This window comes from Mus pahari, chromosome 2 (genome assembly GCF_900095145.1).
Source record: "Mus pahari chromosome 2, PAHARI_EIJ_v1.1, whole genome shotgun sequence".
Lineage (NCBI taxonomy): Eukaryota > Metazoa > Chordata > Mammalia > Rodentia > Muridae > Mus > Mus pahari.
Window position 1 is genome coordinate 25,979,476 of NC_034591.1, and position 16,053 is coordinate 25,995,528.

At 37.4% G+C, this 16,053-nt stretch overlaps 1 pseudogene; it reads left to right on the plus strand.

The window, feature by feature from the left end:
- The first annotated feature begins 15,673 nt into the window (after positions 1–15,673).
- Positions 15,674–16,053, plus strand: part of LOC110316201 — a 151,493-nt pseudogene continuing 151,113 nt past the window's right edge.

Genomic DNA, 16,053 nt, shown 5'->3' on the forward strand with positions numbered 1-16,053 from the left:
ATTTATACTAATAGTAAAACACAAAGATTATATACACAATATTTTGTCAATAGCATGAAAAGATGTATAGGAGACACTTAAAAAAAAATAAATGATTCAAAACTAGGACACCGTAACTAGAATGTTGGAACGGATAGCACAATCATCCAGGAAGCACAATGAAACTTCAATTAAAGTCAGTCTTCAGCTGCCAGGGGCTTCATAGGTGATGCCTATTGAGCCTTCAAGGAACATAAAGTTCTAAACGTACGCATGCTATTCCAGAGGATAGGACTGGTAGGAAGAGACTAAATTTATTTTAACTCATCCAAATCACTGGAGAATTCAAGATTTCAATGAAAGCAAATTAGAGCAAACAAGACTTATATGTGTCAAACTGATAAGTCATAAAGAGTTTTGCATGAGTGTATTACAAGATACACTAAAAAATACCTTTTCTTCTACACACAAAAATTTTAAAATACTTTGTAATTATAACATGCTCATGTGTTCTCATCCATGGAAAAACACAGAAAATCATTGAAAGATGTAAGAAGTTACTGGGCAATAGTATATATAATATATTAATATGCTATTAATTATAATTAATTGTATTGATTAATTAAATAATTATAGATATTATTAATATATTACTGTATAAACATGATATGATGGTAGTCATTTCTCACCCCACTAACTTACTAATTTAATCAATCCCAAAATGATCTTATGTGATTTTATGGCATTTAAAATATAATTTTAAAATTAGTGTATAGTAGTAAACATATAATGTTGCCTAAGAAGACTTATTATTAATTATTTTACTTATTTACCTCCCAAATGTCGCCCCCCTCTTCCCCACCTCACGGAATTGTGCCCTAAAGCAAATTTTAAAAATACAAGGAAATGAATTTTCCATGCTGAAAGTTTAAATATCTTACAGTGTATAATTGGAATTTTATAGGGCTGGATAAGAAATAAGCAAATCCATCAGTGGAATTAAATAAGTGATAGAGAATCTGGTTTGAGGATATTTGGGAAATTAGACCATGACAAATGAAGCATTTCATATCAATGGAGAAATGACAGATTTCGCAATAAATGCTTTTCAAAAATTATCTAACCATTTTGGGGAAAAGTAGTTACATTCGTCTGTGTGACACTAATAATATTAAATTCTGATTGATTGAATATCTAAATGTAAAATACATTACAATGAAGATAATAGAAGAAAATATGAATGATTGTGTTTATGTCCTTGAAATAGACACATTTAGTAAATTTGGCTGCAGCAAATATTAGGACTTCTAATTTATGAATTATAGTGGTAAGAGAATAAAAGAATATAGGCAGTCTGAAATATTTGGAATATAAATACAAAGGATTTCATCAGTTATATGTAGATTCCTAAAAATCCACCAGAAAAGGGTAAACATTGTGATAAGCAGCAATAGGGAAGGGTGAGCAGATTGTACATGTGAGAATAGAAGAAGACAACACAGACCTAAGATTTTATCCAACCTCAGCAGTATTCAGGGAAATAAAAATGTAAATAATATATTCATGTCTGACTGACAAAATATTAAACATTTTAGTGACAACAAATGTTGATGAAAGTGTAATGAATATATTATTCTCATGTCACTTAAAACTTAAGGAGCATGAAATGCATTTCTCAGAGATAATGTGGCATCTACCCAAAATGGTGCTGTGCCTGGGAAGAAAATGGTGTGAGTAAAAGTGTTTGTTACCAGAGCGAGGAGCAGCTCCGTTTATGCCATGATTATGCATCAGAGTCTCTTACATGCATTTTATCCTGAAATGACAATGCCCTCTTTCCCACATCCCTCTCTTGCAATCACTTAGTGGATATAGAAAAACTGACCACATAGAAGATGATGCAGTTCTCCTAAATGTCTATAAAGTTGGGTCTTCACTTGCACCTCGCTCTCTGGCCATTGGAAGCTCCAGACAAAATGCTTACTTTGCTGCTCACTGTGGGGGTTTTGGTGGCTGTGACCGCGGCTGGTTTTGGTTCAAGGGTAATTTAAGTGTGGAAAAATCCAAGCAATGTGTGCACGATCTCTTTTCAAAAGCATCAAGTTAAATGCAAAAGCAAGAAGAAAATAAATAACACTTTCGTTTGCGGTTGTTCCTGCAGGGATTACTGTTTTCCACCTGGGATGTGCTCCATGATTTCAGCTGGAATTGGTTTCAGCTCTATTCCCACAACTGTTAACTCTTAGGCCAGTATGTGACTGAGCATCTTCTACTTTAATTGATCTAATTTGCACGCATAATTCTGATGGAATTATTCATTGTAAAGTGTGCCTTTGAGCCTTCCAGCACTCTCCCAGTTTTGCCTTGAATGCATCACATTAATTTACCTGCAAATTTCCCTCTTCCTCCAGAGGCTGCTTTTGGTTATGTAAATACTTTGTACAAATTTTCTTTTTCAAATTGTTGTTGAATACCAGGCTCTCTTTCATGCTTCTATTAGGACACAGGTGCCAGATCCTTCAAAGCTGAGAGTTAGAGCGATCACTTTTTCAGGGAGATCAGAAATGCTTGTCAGGACTCTTATTAACAGCAAAAAAAAAAAAAAAAAAAAAACACAAAAAACAGAAAACAAGATGATCAACATTCAAACTCTCAAAGATTATAACTTCATTGTCGATGTCATTCAATCTTTTTGCGAGGTATCGATAGTGAAGACGAGACTTTCAAGATCATTTAACCCTGATTTAGTGTATTACACTGTTTGGAATAATAATTGAATGTGGCAAACAAGGGCAGGAGTGGTAATGGCAACACAGCTTCATTATTCTAATTCTCTGTGTGGCATTAGCATGTAGTCATTAGCAGCTGCTTTATATGACGCTTGAGCTGTGCCCATATAATACTTCTGTCCTCCGGCTAATGTATGTGAGCATCATCAAAATGTATTCAGCCTCTCCACACCTCTCGCCAACTTTATTATGTTATTCATTAATTATTTTTTCATGTTTCTGACTTCCATATGCTGTATGCCCCAGAGGTTTAGCAATTGCCTGAAGTGCCTGAAGTACAATAGCTGTTCAATCCATAGGCAAAGAAGGAAGACAGAAAAAGAAGAGGCAAGAAAGATGAAGAGAGATGTAAACCAAACATGTACAAATATACAACTATAGTTGTAGTTACTGAGCACACAAGCATATGCACAACTACAGTAACAGTTACAGAAGACATAGACAATAATTACAAGTTAATAATATTACATATACTGTAGCTAGACTTAAGTGTGTGAAATTTTATGAATGATGAATGAGGACCGGTCATGATACAACTCCTTGACTTAGTTACCCATAGTCCAGCAGGCTCAGCCGTGAAGTGGGGGTGGGCAAGGCGAATTACCTGTTGATTGTATCTGGAATCATCTGGATACTGTCAGCGTACAAACACCAGAGATTTTTTTTTTTTAATCCTTAATGTTTAACTCTATTTCCTATGACTCCTGGCAGAAATAGCATTTACTTTGCCTTTCTGTGGTCCCTCCTCTCTCGTTTCATCTTTCCTGCCTCTCTGCATTCTCTCTCTCCCTCCTTTCCTCCCTTCTTTTATGCTTTCCTTCCCTCCTTCATTCTTTCTTTTCCCTTTCCTTTCTTTTCCTTCCCTTCCTTTCCCTTCCTTCCTGCCTTCCCTTCTTTTTCATTCTTTCTTTCTATCCAGATAAGGTCTGGGGTGTTTAGAGTGGTTTATTGATAGGCTCTTCTTGGCTTTCCTCTTTTTATTTCATTCTGCCATTTCCTACATACACACACAAAGGTATACAGATTATATAATTATACTTCATATGTTAACATGTATGCTGCATGTTCAGACTATTTATGCTTTGATCCACATTACGGAATTGTCATAATTTTATATATTGCTAAATAAGACTTGAACACACATGATGGGTTCATTCCAGTAATTTCTGATCTGAGAAGAGAGTGCCACAGTGCACTATCCCTGTTTAGTACAACATACCTGTAATGAATAAATAGGGAATTGTAAATTGGTGAATTGTCCTCACTGAACTTTCTTTTTTTAAAAAAGATTTATTTATTATTATATCTAAGTACACTGTAGCTGTCTTCCGCACACCAGAAGAGGGCATCAGATCTCATTATGGATGGTTGTGAGCCACCATGTGGTTGCTGGGATTTGAACTCAGGACCTTCAGAAGAGCAGTCAGTGCTCTTAACCACTGAGCCATCTCTTCAACCCCTCACTGAGCTTTCTGATTCATTTGATTATATCTTGAAATATTAATATTCTGGCTGACACTGTGGTCTGACCCATGTAGGCAAATTGAATATGGATGAGTTTGATTAGGGATCTGAATAGTTTGCAGCAAATAAACAGCATCATAAATGCTGATGACTATTCTTGGGGCAGATGTAATCTTCATGAGGAGATAAAGGCAATTGTGCTTTGGGAAGAAGTTAGTTTGAGGCATTGACGGGTGCTGGCTACTTAATTCATCTAGCGATTTGACGTCAATCTCCAAATAAAGGCAAAGATCTAACGTAAAAGTCATATGATACTAATATTGATTGATTTGAACATATATTTCATATTTAAAGATGAATTATCTTGCTGTCTATTATAAAGCAAACTTGGCACAATTTTTTTTCTATATGGTTATGTGCATTGAATTCTATATAACAGAACCACTTGAGTATCTAGCCAGTGATAGAAATGGGGACACTATTTCTTTTGATGCGTTACTTTTAGATCACATATCTCTGCCAATACCCACAAAACTGCTAGCATCAGACCCTGTATTACAGCTAGCATGCAATAAAAATGAGCATAGTCTCTGTCCCTTTTACATTAGCCTTCTTCTCTGAGTAAATGGTTTCTCTTAACTTTTCCTGTATTTAGTGATTAGTGCGATACGCCAGAGACCTATATCTCTTCCTGCATGCCCACCCTTGTGGGCCGTACACCCTTGCTGCTTTCCGACTCTGCTCCTTCACCCAGGGACCTCCAGTGCCAGCACAACAGTCTACCCTCTACCATCTTTGCAGAATTTTAACGCTGGCTCCCATTCTCTGCTGCTTTCACAGCTCCCTCTCCTAAACCTAGCTGCCGGATTTTTCTGTAAGTATTACTCAGAGACCTGATGGGCTTAAGAAGTCTAGGCAGCACACTGGAGAGGATGATTTAGGCAGTCCCCACCCCTTGCCCCCTGCCCCCAGCCCAGTCCCGAATGGTGTCATGACAATGCTCCCTGATCACTTCATGTTTAAAATTTCCATCGAGTTCCTTCTTCAAATTTAACATTCATGATTCTTTTCAATGCCTATGGCCCCTCTAGGCCTGCCAGCAATAAAAGACCAGATTGTTCTGAAGGGTGGTTGTTTTTTTAATCTTTAAATTTTTCTTATTTCTTTTTTATTACTTATGCTATTTATTTACATTATATCCCAACTGCAGCTTCCCCCTCTCTCCTCTCTTCCCAGTCTCTCCCACTCCCCTCCCCTTTCTCCATCCTCCCTTCCTTCCTTTCTTCTCAGAGAAGGGGGAGGCTTCCCATGGATATCAACCAGAATTAGCATATCAAGTTGAAATAAGACTAGGCACATCTTCTTCTATTGAGACTAGACAAGGCAGACTAGATAGAAAAAAAGGGGGGGGATCCAAAGGCAGGCAATTAGGAGTCCCACCTGAAGACCGAGCTGCACAACTTTTATATGGATACAGAGGACCTATATCCTTCCCATGAATGCTCTCTGGTTGGCAGTTCAGTCTCGGTGAACCCCTATGAGCCCAGGTTAGTTAAATCTGTAGGTTTTCTTGTGGTGTCCTTGACCCTTCTGGCTGAGAAGGGTAACATTTTAAACCTCAGCAAATTTGCCAAAAAAAGAAGAAAGAAAGAAAGAAAGAAAGAAAGAAAGAAAGAAAGAAAGAAAGAAAGAAAGAAAGAAAGAAAGAAAGGACCAGCTACCTAACAAGTAATGTTCATACTGTTGCCTATGATTCGATAATAGAGGACATCTGTATAAGTCATTAATTCTGGAACATTACCCTCAGTTTGAGGTAATGTTTTGTTTTTATTAAAGGTTAAACATGCTGTCTACTGGCATTCCAAGGTCTGTATGATGGATTTAAGCTATAATTTATTACTTCAAGAGCTGACAACATTTTAAACATGGGATTTTTCTACAGCCATTGTACATGTTAGACACATGCTAATTAAACATGATGACAATATAAATATTTACTTGGAGAAAGTGCCAAGGGCAAGGTGGTAAGAATAAATCCTAAATCCTGAGACATAGAAAAATGGGTGTTTGTTTGTCTTGAAACTGTGGGAAATAAACAGCTATGGAATTATCTTTACATTGTTTTTTAATTGATGGATTTATGATGAAGAAAAAAGTTACAATCCAAGGGGAGCAGAGTTAGAGTTTGTACGTAAAACCCCTTGCCTAACTTAACTGAGTTATGTTCTTTAGAAACTGGGGGATGGACAGGAGAGGGGTAGTAATTGGAATGTAAAGTGAATAAATAAATTAATTAATGAAAAAAGAGATGAGGGTTGCTGCCAGAGACTTAAAAAAAAAAAAAAATGAAGGCAAAGGAAAAAAAATCCCACAAGTGAAAGAGAATGGGATTCTCACATAGGTTCATGGTTCAGAGAATTTGGGATACTTCCAGCAAGGAGATGCTTCCAGCAAGGTGCTGCCTGGTGAATCTTTGCTCCCCATCAGGTTCAGCTAACTCATAGAATCTTCGCTGTGACTCACTGAAATCGTTAGTGCTAACTGCTATACCTAATTGAGCCTATTTAACACACTTAGCAACTGACACATGTTGGTGGAGCTTTGGAATTAGTGTTTCTTCAAAGGCCATAATTTCTAACAGTTGTGCAACTACATCTGTAAAAAATCCTGATTACAAAAACAAAATTCAAAGCCCTTTAAATCTACAAGCAAACCAATTGTATTGCTATTCTTATAAGTTATATTCTTGGGCATTTGTAATTCAACATTTATATCAAATTTTACACTCAACAGAGTCCTATAACTACTAAAGTCAATTCCCAAGAAACAACTGTAAGGATGTTTTAATCATTTCCTGACAAGACAAACATCTCTGAGATGACAACTCTGGGAGTGAATGTACTAAGCTGATTGATTCTGTCTAGTATTTGAATGCAAAAAGCTACAATACCTTTTAGAGATAATTTTTAAACATTTGTATATGATAAACACTAAGGAAAAGCTGCCCAGCACATTAAAATTTGCAGGGAATCATAATATGAACTATCTACCTAAAAATATCCATAATACATGTAAATGGGTATATAAATATATAGTTTCAATGAAATTTTATCATCTTGGCTGACAAACTTTACCCCAAGAGTCATGAATTATCTAACAAAACCCCAACAACAGACACAAGAAGCTCTCTTTTGAGTTGTTGGTCAGGGCTGTCCAAGAGACTATGAAAACATTATAGTCTGTTGCTATTGCCCTTGGTTGACACCCCCAGAGATGATGAAATATATGTTCTTATTGCTGAAGGCACCAGATGCTTCAGATACAGGACACAGAAGCTCTGAGATGGATCTGACCTGAAAGCCTTGTCCAGGAAGAGTAGCTTTCATGGTACCAGAAGGTTCCAGGAAGGCTTTCAACTGTGGAAATGAAACGATACTTCTAACCAGCTCTTATGCCTCTCAACTACAACAGTCAGCATGACACAATAAATCTAGGGGTGCAATATTGACACTCATACCTATGTGGTATCCAATGGTTCTTTAGTTGAGATTCAGGTCATTCAGCGAGAAATGAAATTATGCCTTGGTACTGAAAACCTAGCTAACTACCCTGGGCTAGTGAAATTACGGATCTTGGAAGAGAAATTAGAAATGCCATTTTATTAAATGAACATAATCCATAACAAATCTAAACATTGGTTTTCATATCCACAAGCAACCACAATCCTCACCATCCATTAAGGAAACATATCTTTGCAACAGACAGAGTTGTGGAGCTCTACCCAAGCTAATATAATTACATCACAATTCCTGAAGTCTCAGGGGTCACTGTGGAAGGGGGAGAGATGGAAAGACTGTAAGAGCCAGAGGAATGGGGAATTTGTTGTGAGATTGGTCTGCTATAAATGTCATGAGGTTTCATCACTATGGCTGCCTAACTATGATCTAAACGATGCCAACGCCATCAGACATGCTAATGTGTCAGGAGAAAAGCTCAGGTGACCTCAACCATAGACAAGACCTAAGGCAACCAAGGAATGCCTAGGATGGAGAAGTCGTCTTCCCCTGGGAAGGGCTCACTAACTGGTTATCCAATATCAAATGGTCAGTTCCTGTTATTCATTGCTTATATACATGCAGAAAACATTATACAAACTGAAGGGGTGTGCTTATGTATTTAGAAAAATTATATATGTAGCAAATATTAAAGAAAAAGAGACCATGAGTTTGAAAGAGAGCAAGTATGGATGAGGACTTTGGAAGCAGGAAAGAAAAGTGATAAATGATAGAATTAGAATAAACAAAAAATTTTAAAATATTTTAAAGTGAACAAATAAATAAAAGCAAAAGAAAAGCAGAAGTTGGTTATTAAGTCCCCAATAAAAATGTGAACTCTAAACGCACCCAAACTTTATTTATGAAGAAGCAAACGTTTTATAAGACAATATAGAAAGTTAATGTAGTACAGCTTTAAGGCTTTGTTCCGAGGACCATTTGTTTAGAAAATCTTGAATTTGAAATAAACACCAAATATAGAAATCAGAAATTGATAATTTGGATTATAGCAAAATTATTTTGACATTTCCTGAACTTCTAAATAGAATTAACAAGCATATGCCAGGTTCGTAAAGGAATAAAACCATTAAGGAATTGAGTGGGATGTAAAGCTAATAAGTAAAAATTAATTAAAATTAAAAAGTAAAACCTAGAATTGGTATGGAATTCCTAAAAATTTGCTAATAAGTGAAAGACAGAACAGTAGGCAAAATGGACAAAGGACAAAAATCAAGCAATGCTAAAGGAAGTAGTAATCCAGACGATTTATAAACATGAAAAAAATTAAACTTTAAAAATAGAAACTCAAAATAAGTCACGATCACATGACCTTACACTACAAGCTTATGAAATCTGACAATGTGGGTGGTGTGATAGGCAAGGCTGTAATGGTGGGGACACTTGCTTAACAGTGTGCTTGATTATCTCCACCAATCAAGTTTTGTGCCTTTGGAATTGACCACAAAAACACTGGGGTCCTACACCAGTACCTTTGTTTCTTTGGCACAGTGTATTTGTTAGGGCAGATCTGCTCATGTCCGTGGACTCTCTGGGAATATATGGCAGAGACTTGGCCGTCTAATCTAGCCTGATGGAACAGGGATCTCTTTCCAGAAGCAAGCTAATGTACCTAAGTTTTCCCCTTGTACCTCTAAGTCTTCTTGGGCAGGAGGAATATGTTCTCATCACCAGCACAGAGACACAAAAATGCAAGAGGAGACATGGGCTATCTTCATTCCTGTGCTTGAAATTGCCATCTTTTCAACTCAACCTATACTATGGTGGCCATAATAGTTGGAGTGCACTACACTTTAAGTGAGCAAAACGCATCAAGTTGCAGGTAAAGAGCTGGGACATATGGAATAGGGAAGAATTAGAGCAAGTAATTTCATTTAGCAGAGTGGCCAAGTACTCAACTACCATACAAATATTTCATTCATATATAGAAATCAGATCATACCTATTCCTATCCATAAAACATATACATATGTGTACACATTTCATTTTCTTTTGTGCTTATAAGTACACAATATTTAATACAGCATTGTTTGTGATAGTCAGTGGAACATAGAAGATCCTTCTTTAAAAAGAAATGACTAAAATGTGATATTTGCCATCTGTGGGGTCTATCTGAGCAGGCTGACATGATTAATTTGATTTGCACATACCTATGATGTGAACAGATCTTAATGCTTAATGTCATAACAAAAAGGAATCAATAACACAAAATTCATTCTACAATGGCTGTTATGCTCCATCCATATACCAACACTGTGTAGTTTTCAAAAGCACATATATCTGCCAAATGACTTCCACTAAGTGCTAAGTACTTAGTACTAAGTGCTAAGGATGCTGCAAAGAATAGAACTGCATTCAGGGAGAAAGGGGTCACAGCAATATTATGAAATGTTAAAGCAGAAAATGTGGCTTTGCAACAGATTAAGAATTTGATCAGGTTGATGTTACAGTCTTGTGATTTTTTTTTAAACTTAAGAGTGATAAGCAAAAGGTCTCAAGGAAAGGGAAATAAGCACTCAGAAGACTTGGTAAAGGAACAAAACATGAAACAGGGCTTTGTAGAATCACAGAGGTTCTGACAGAGGTTGTGACCTGAAAAGAGGCATAGATGTGCCCAGAAAGCAAGGTCATTGGCAAAGCTTTGAAGCAGAGATGGTAGACAGGTGGAGAACGTTATATGGGGCTTGTACTGGCAGGAGTTTAATAAAATCTTGACGTGCTGTGACAGAAGACAGTAGTATAGGGCAAACTCCTTGTCATCTGTCTGTCACTGAACTTTTACTCGCATCTGTCCATAATTATGGAGGACCTAAGAGCGGCTGGATACAACTGCACAGAACTTCTTACAAACAAACAAGCACACAAGCACTGAGGAGGGGGAACATTTAGAGACTCTTTGGAAGTCACTGTCCTTCAGAAACCTGCTGCTGTCAGAGGGTCTGTGACATCGCAAAGGCCAAAGAACTCGAAATGGGATATTTTCCAAGGACACTAAGAATCCATCTTCCTATAAAGTATATATATATATATATATATATATATATATATATATATATATATATATATATATATACAACCAGAAAGGATGGAGGGAGGAAGAACGAGAGCTAGAGGGAAGGAGGGGAAGGAAGGGAAGATAGGGAAGAGGACAAGAGAAAATAAATTTGAGACTATTGATTATGACAGGAGTATCATCGACCATGCAGTGCTCACCAAGAACCTTCACCAGAAGAGTACAAGAACTCAGTGTGGGTGTGATATATGAGTATATAAAAACAAGCCATAATGAAAACATATCAAAAAAATGTGCACTTCTTCTTGCTGAAGTAGAAAAAACTCAATGAAAAAAACCTAATCAAAATAATATGTAAAGATGCAGTCTGTAAGTGTATACCAAAACTGGGGAAAATATAATTAAATATTAAGTGCTTATCTCTGAGTGGAATTTGGATATGCAATAACTTTAGTCCTTTTTTGCATATCTTTCTGTTACTTGGGTTTTTTTTTTAATTGTACAGAAAATAAGAATCATATGTGTTCTTTAAAACTATGGCATTATATTTACAACGCCTAAATACTGTTGATACTGAAGGCTTCCACAGACCTGGAAGATGGAGACATATATTCAATGATACCTGGAACTTTTCAGGAACATCTGAGGTATCTGTCATTGTTACTCAGGCAAAAGTGATTGAATTAAAGAAAAACAGCTACATTAGTCTTAGATTTGCACTCGCAAAGTATTGAAGGACTTTAAAAGGAAAAGGAAAAGTTTCCCCAACCAGATAACCTCCCTCAAAAAAAAATAATAATAAAAGGCACCAATTCTAATTCCTATTCAGACACCAAGCACTGGGCAGGTTCAAAGAGCCACTCACAGTTCAGATAGCCAGTCCCGTTCTCTGGACCCATTTAGTGTTTCTTAAAAATACTGTAAGGCAGAAGCACAGAGACTTGGAAATCAGATAAAGACGAGAAGGGTCTCCACTCACAGCCATGAGAATCTAGAAATATTCTGGGGACCCACAGTTCTCTCTTTCTCCCTCCTTTTTGGTAAATTATTTTCTATCCATTTATGAAGACTTAAGGTCTGGTATGGTATTATCCAAACAAAACTTGTTTTTTTATTCCCCCTCATGCCCCATGCCTAGTCTTCACTCTCCCTGCTTTTCTTTGGTTCTCCTGCTCCGGTAGCCCCCTTTCTACCTACAGGCCTCTTAGGACCTGTGCCTCCTCTGCCCACACCCCATCCCCACCCCATTCTGGCTTTCAGTACCTCTGGCTCTTACTCTGATGGCCCTCTGTTTAGTTTCACACTTTCGTTCACATACGCGCAACATTAAAAGTTAGCATATGCACAGGAGAGCAGGCATGAGATCTTTGTGTTTCTGATGGAGGAATCTTACTAAATGTAATATTTTTCCAGTTTCCTCTTCTCTTTCAAAAATTTCATAACTTTATTCTTTTAACACTTGAATAAAATCCCATCATGTATATACACCACATTTTCATTATCCACAAAACTAGATGTTCTTTGACATTTTTCACCCAAGCAGGAAAAGTCAACACAATGTTTGTTTTGAGTCTGTCAAAGTTTGCAGCTCATTTTCAATTCTGGGGATGTAAGAATTGCTTCCTGTTAATGAAAATATACTATGATGCCTCCCTGCCTACCTGAATTCTTCAGAGGTTAACTGGTTGAATGGAATATCAACCTGTCCTTAAGATTACTTTGTTCAAAACCCCAGGGTGAAAATGAGAAATGAAAATAGGTGACCAACATCGACAGGCTGGCCTTCAGGATCTTTAGGTTTGTTCTAAATCCCCATATGAATGTCAGCTTCTAGTTGCTTCCTGAATTCACCATGGGTGATAAGAAACTTGGAGCTCCCTCCTGGGCTTGAAAAAAGTTCTGGATAATGTGAAATTGTGCACAACAGAAGGAACCATTTTCTCCTTAGCTTTGTCTTTGGAATATATCTTCACTCAGAAATCACAAGGGTTGAGTTGGCATGGCTTTCTTCCTGAACTTTGCAAACCAGCTAAGAAGAAAATCCTTCCACAGAATGGAAACACTTGATCTGCATTTTCACATAGCTTTCTCAAGTTCTAACGCCTCAGCCACAGAGGAAACCATCTTTTCTGAGGACTCAGAGGCCTGGAATGCTGGATGTCCCCTTCAAACCAGTGAACATTCGTATTGGTGGTTTCAAGTCTTGCTAAGTCAGACTAGAAGGTATAAAGAAAGTTTTCTCTCAGAAAACTTCATGCAGCTGATGCCAACATCTATGTGCCAAGTCAATCCTGAGTGTGGCTCAGGGTGCTCTTGACATCTTTATCACCATATCTGACTTCTGCTTTTGTTAATGACAAAATCACATCCCCACCTGTTCATCTATTTGGATAAGCTTTCCCCAGGGATGTCTTCATGTGAGCATTTGGCCCTGAGATGATGTCAGTGTGTTTTCAGAGGTTATAGAACCTTCTAGACAAAGAGCTTAGCTGGCAGACCGAGGAGCACAGGAGATTATAACTGGTTCCAGTTGCAGACAGGTCTCTCTGTTACCTGATCCAGGGAGCTTGAGGGAGCTCTCAGCAAGCTCCTAGTCCCAGATCAAGCTAGTTCTGGCTGCCATGCCTTCTCTGATGTAATTGACTATGTGTCCTTAAACCCTGAGCCAAAGTAAACCCCTCTACAATAAAATTGTTTTAGATAGGTATTTTATCAAATCATGAAAAATGTAACTTACCTCACAATTCTTCCATGGTAAAGTCCTTGAGGAAATAAACATAAAACTTGATGGCTTCTTCAGTGCTTTGCACATAACAGGCAATCAAAAAATATTAAATTAAGCACCAGATCAATCTCAGCTAAAGCCAGGGCACCTTCAGTGGTCTAAATGAAAACTTCGGCAGCAACACGGTAGTACAATTTACTTGCTTGCGATATTTTCTCCTGCCTCCTCCTTTGTGTCTACTGAGGGACTCGTAATTTTTAATTTGAATAAGAACCAGTGGGGTATTTGGTTTTAATTTGTGGAGGAAAGGGGAAGATATAATTATTCAAACTTTACTCTTCCACCACAGCCAGTTAATAGCATCCCTGTCAGCACGCAGAGCAAGTTTGAATGATTCCACGCATCTTTTCCTTGATTTAACGTTACATTTTAATTTATCTTTCTCCTCAGGAGTAAAAAAGTAACAGTTACTTTGTCACTTGTGTGTTCCTTTACTACTTTGATATAAAAATAGAAGTAGTACATATGCTCCAAGAAGATGCTGTAAAGCGCCAGTTGTCTAGATTTATCACACAAGGAGCTGGCTTCTGCTTCAGAACCATCAAGTCAAAACAATATCGAAATGAGACTCGCTTGACATGTTGTCTGAGCCTACAAAAAAAATCCAAATTCAAATTAACTATCAAACACTGAATTTAAAGTGCTTTGTGTGTGTGTGGGGGGGGGGCTATGAATGTAACTTAGATGGTAGAGTGTATACTACTATTCATGATTCCGTTGGTCATATCCTTAGCACCACAGAAAACCTGACACAGTGCCTATGCCTGTAGTTATAACATTGAAGAGATGGATGCAGGAGTTCAGGATTAACATTCAGACTTGTGCAGATACATCTGTAACACAATTCCCAAATTTTAGTCTCAGGGATCACTGTGGAAGCAGGAGCAGAAAGATTGTAGGAGCCAGAGGAACAGGGAGTTTGTTGTGAGACTGTCTTGCTAGAAATGTCAGAAGTTACACCCATGAAATCTTATCACCATAGCTTTGTACATATGATCAGAACAGGACTATACCAACAGACCGGCTAACCCAGAAGTGGGAAAGAGCTTTGGGCAGGTGAGGATGAGGGGAGCTGGGGAAATCAGTCTTCCCCAGGGAAGAGAACACCAATTATTTAATGCTAAATAGCCCTGAAAACATAAAGACAAGTATTGTTAGACAGGCTGAGCAGTTTGCTTTTATAAATTAGGAACTCAAACACACACACACACACACACACACACACACACACACACACACACGTAGAAGCAATTAAAGAAAAAGAGGTCGTGTATTTGAGATAGAACAAAGGAGTGAGAAACAGGTTCTGTACGGAGGAAATGGAAAAGGAGTGATAATCTACTTATATAATAATCTCAAAAATTATAATAGAACTCCGAAGTTATTGTCAGGTACAAAGAGAGTTCAAGAGTTCTGCTATACATGAAAGCTTATTTCATTAAAATAATATATAAAATAACAGTGTTGAAATTTGGAATCTTATTGGTGGACCCACACCCAGGAGTATATGGGCAGCACATGTTTTTCTTGGTTATAAAATGAGAAGTCAGGAAGTTGAGATAGGGTGAGAGAGGCAGGACTGACATGAGTTCAGGGGAAGGGGGGAGGTAAATCTGACCAAACTCCATTGCAAGAAATTCTCAAAGAAGTAATAAAAATGTTTTAGTGTAAAATCATAAAAATCCCAGCTATTATTAAACTACCCACTGTTAAACCAGGGAAATTCAGATGACTCTCCAATTCTATTGGAAACTGAGAAGGGGGTTACTACAGCAAGCCTCTACCACAAATTACTCATATGGAACAAGTACAGTTGCTCTTCTACAGGAGTAAACGTCAGCTGCCTTAAATGGTAGAGTAAGAGCATATAATCCTATCTACATTCACACAGGCCGGGGTTTTGTTTTTACTTAGAGAAGAAACTCCTCTTGGGAACAGAAAGGAAACAGCCCACTTCTTGAACAGCAGCACACTGCAAAGGTCACTTAGAGACTATCTCTATCCACTTTGCATAGCTAAGTGTTTCTGCAAGTTATTTAGATGATTCTAGCAGTCAACTAGCCGGGTTAACATGCTTTGTATTGATCAGGTCAGTGGTAGTGATGGCAGCATTAATGCAACTGCTCATTTATCAGGGAACCTCGGTGTAGGAAGCCAAATGGAGGTAGATACAGTCAATGGTAAGAAAAACCATTTATGTGCTGAGGCAATTGTGTTCCCTGTGATCAGGGCGCGTATAACCGAGTTAAGGGCTAAAGTTTTCTTGGGTATATAACCTGACAATGAAAGTGTGTAGAAAGAAGAGGTAGTCTATGATATTAGGTCTCTGACTGAACTATAATTATTATAATTATATATTATATATTATATATATTATTATATTATTGTATTATTATATTATTGTATTATTATTATTATATATTATATATTATATATTATATATTATATATT